Raw genomic sequence first — 4,084 nt, 5'->3', positions numbered from 1 at the left:
AAAAAATCACCAACTAAACTAAACTAAACTAAATAAAATAAAATAAAATAAAATAAAATAAAATAAAATAAAATAAAATAAAATAATAAACATTTAATGCTTTCCTACTTAAGCTGTCTTTTTGCTTCCTTGCAAACACCCACCCCCGAAATGTCAGTCCAGTTGTATTCATTTCTGTTCATTTACACACATCGCTGAATGTTGTATTTGGCAGACATTTACATTTATGGATTTGGCAGGCACATTTTTCCAAATCGTTTTTACAGTGCATTTACAGTATACAACATAATTTTTTTGGAAATCAAATCCTTGACCTTGCTATTGCTAATCCCACCATTTACGCTATATGGCATAATTAAAAGTCATGTGTCAAACCTTGTTTTTATACTTGTGAATAATTTTAGGACCCTCAGAAAACACAAAAATACATTTACAAATTGACACATACTCATTTGTGCCAAAACACACTCATTCTTATCATCACTCATCAGATGAGTCATGTAAACGCGTAATGATCTGATTTGAATCTCTCTCTTTTATTTTCTCCTGGAACACGAAAACCTCTCTCAGGGCTCCCAAGCATTTCACTGCTTCTCTCTCCTGTCCCCTTCTCTCTTTTACTGGCTTGGACACTCGTCTCTCTCCTGTCCTACTCCTCCCTCTCCCAGGCTGAAATAGTGATCATGGCTGCTGTTTCATCGGCTCTTTGCACTTCTCGTTTCTATTAAGATTGATGGTGTGCTGTGCTATAAATGACAGTGCTAAGTCTGGCCATCGCATTAAGAAAGGGACTGGACAGGGTAGAAGGGAAAGCTAGCCCTCTGCATTCTACTGCTAATGGGACGAGAGAAGTTAAATATGTGTGTGTTTGGGGTGTCACTATTTATGCTGCGTGCAAAAGATAAATGGTCTTTGCTGTTAATTAACCGGCCTTTACACAAAAACTTTCTCCTTTTTTCCTTTTCTTATTGGATCACACTGTAATTCTAAAGTTTTAAAAACATTTAAGAACAAAAATTAATAATAATAATCCACATCACCATAGTCACAAATTATTGCATATCGAATTGTGATGAAACTACACAGTATACCATTTTGTCCACAAAAAAAAATAATAATGAAACTACACAGTATACCATTTTGTCCACAAAAAAAAAAAAAAAAAAAAAAAAAAAAAAACCAGGACAGGCATTTTATCAATGTCAGCTTATTCTGGGCAAAAACGTAGTCAAAGAAGATCCAACCTCCATGAAAAATTGTTGGTCACAGTTTCTATTGTTTTTATGTATCTTTGATACTACAATAATTGAATGACATAAAAAAAATCACATTCATATAATTTTTTTTTTTTTTTTTTTTTTTTTTAGCAAATCAGCATCTGACTATATTTAGTTGCACAGAAAACACAAAGTATGTGTAAACGTTCCAATAAAATGTCTGTCTACCAAGATGAATATAAAATATCAACATATCTACATGCAACATGTATTTGTCTTTTAGAAATATGTAACTTTGCAGTGTATTTATATAGTTAAATAGATTATGGATGCATTATTTTCTACAATTTACCAACATTAACCATATTGGTTATTGGCTAATTTATTTATTTATTTTGCAATATTTTGGATATTTATTGCCAATATTGTATTTTATTTTATTTTTTTTTAACTGGAACTGCAGCAAAAATGAATGAAAACTGGACTGCTCAGGTGCAAAAATTAAATAAAATGAAACAAATGTTACATGTAATACAGAATTGTGACATGTTATTTGGCTATAAATAAAATATACAGGTCCTTCTCCAAAAATTTGCATATTGTGATAAAAGTTCATTATTTTCCATAATGTAATGATAAAAATTAAACTTTCATATATTTTAGATTCATTGCACACCAACTGAAATATTTCAGGTCTTTTATTGTTTTAATACGGATGATTTTGGCATACAGCTCATGAAAACCCAAAAGTCCTATCTCAAAAAATTAGCATATTTCATCCGACCAATAAAAGAAAAGTGTTTTTAATACAAAAAAAGTAAACCTTCAAAATAATTATGTTCAGTTATGCACTCAATACTTGGTCGGGAATCCTTTTGCAGAAAGATGACTGCTTCAATGCGGCGTGGCATGGAGGCAATCAGCCTGTGGCACTGCTGAGGTGTTATGGAGGCCCAGGATGCTTCGATAGCGGCCTTAAGCTCATCCAGAGTGTTGGGTCTTGCGTCTCTCAACTTTCTCTTCACAGTATCCCACAGATTCTCTATGGGGTTCAGGTCAGGAGAGTTGGCAGGCAAATTGAGCACAGTAATAACATGGTCAGTAAACCATTTACCAGTGGTTTGGCACTGTGAGCAGGTGCCAGGTCGTGCTGAAAAACGAAATCTTCATCTCCATAAAGCTTTTCAGCAGATGGAAGCATGAAAGTGCTCCAAAATCTCCTGATAGCTAGCTGCATTGACCCTGCCCTTGATAAAACACAGTGGACCAACACGAGCAGCTGACATGGCACCCCAGACCATCACTGACTGTGGGTACTTGACACTGGACTTCAGGCATTTTGGCATTTCCTTCTCCTCCAACAGACTCTGGCACCTTGATTTCCGAAATGACATGCAAAATTTGCTTTCATCCGAAAAAAAGTACTTTGGACCACTGAGCAACAGTCCAGTGCTGCTTCTCTGTAGCCCAGGTCAGGCGCTTCTGCCGCTGTTCTTGTTCAAAAGCACACGCCTGTGCACGGTGGCTCTGGATGTTTCTACTCCAGACTCAGTCCACTGCTTCCGCAGGTCCCCCAAGGTCTGGAATCGGTCCTTCTACACAATCTTCCTCAGGGTGTCAGTGATGGCCTTCTGGATGAAGCGTTTTTTTGCCACACTTTTTCCTTCCCACAGACTTCCCACTGAGGTGCCTTGATACAGCACTCTGGGAACAGCCTATTCGTTCAGAAATTTCTTTCTGTGTCTTACCCTCTCACTTGAGGGTGTCAATGATGGCCTTCTGGACAGCAAGTCAGGTCGGCAGTCTTACCCATGATTGCGGTTTTGAGTAATGAACCAGGCTGGGAGTTTTTAAAAGCCTCAGGAATCTTTTGCAGGTGTTTAGAGTTATATTAGTTGATTCAGATGATTAGGTTAATAGCTCGTTTAGAGAACCTTTTCATGATATGCTAATTTTTTGAGATAGGAATTTTGGGTTTTCATGAGCTGTATGCCAAAATCATCAGTATTAGAACAAAAAAAGACATGAAATATTTCAGTTGGTGTGCAATGAATCTAAAATATATGAAAGTTTAATTTTTATCATTACATTATGGAAAATAATGAACTTTTATCACAATATGCTAATTTTTTGAGAAGGACCTGTATATAGTGTATATAAGTGTAATCTGTCCACATTTGAAGTTGCATTATTGCAATTCAACCTCATAGCTGCCTCAGAAGTGTAATATAATAAAAGCGTCACTTTCATACCTTTGTGTTTGCTTGTTGTTTATGAGCGTGTGATGGTAGGTGCTAGTGTGTGATGAGAGCTGACTGGAGCATCACTGTGAGAGGGCTGAGCTGACCTTAGCTATGATTTGCATTTCAGTTTGATTTATCCAAGCCACAGATCGTTTAGACGCCTGGCAAGATACAGAGAAGACGTTTATAGAAGAGATCAGTTTCTCAGAGACACATACACACATACTGTACATAAACAGAGTTTAACAGTTGGGGGGGGGGGGTAAGGAAGTCTTTCATAATAGTTTTTCATGGTTATATTAGAGGAAAATATGCCATAGATCGACATTCATCATGGCAAGATATAAGGCTCTGAAAACAGGGTTGAACTGTAGCCATTAATCAGATGAATGGTGGGATTTGATGACAAAGATTAAATGAGTGTAAGAGACACCAGTCAGCTTCAGATTACTGCAACTGTCATCAAATACCCTCCAGGCCATTAACAGGTCACGTAGACCCTCTCACCCCCCACATACCAGCCACCACCAGCACAGCTCAACCCTGCACACCACAGGTGCTCTTCCCGGAACACCCATGAACGTCAGTGGACATACACACGCTGTCCACTTGTCCTTTCACACT

Source organism: Cyprinus carpio, chromosome B23, assembly GCF_018340385.1.
Source record: "Cyprinus carpio isolate SPL01 chromosome B23, ASM1834038v1, whole genome shotgun sequence".
Lineage (NCBI taxonomy): Eukaryota > Metazoa > Chordata > Actinopteri > Cypriniformes > Cyprinidae > Cyprinus > Cyprinus carpio.
This window is presented reverse-complemented; position numbering follows the sequence as displayed.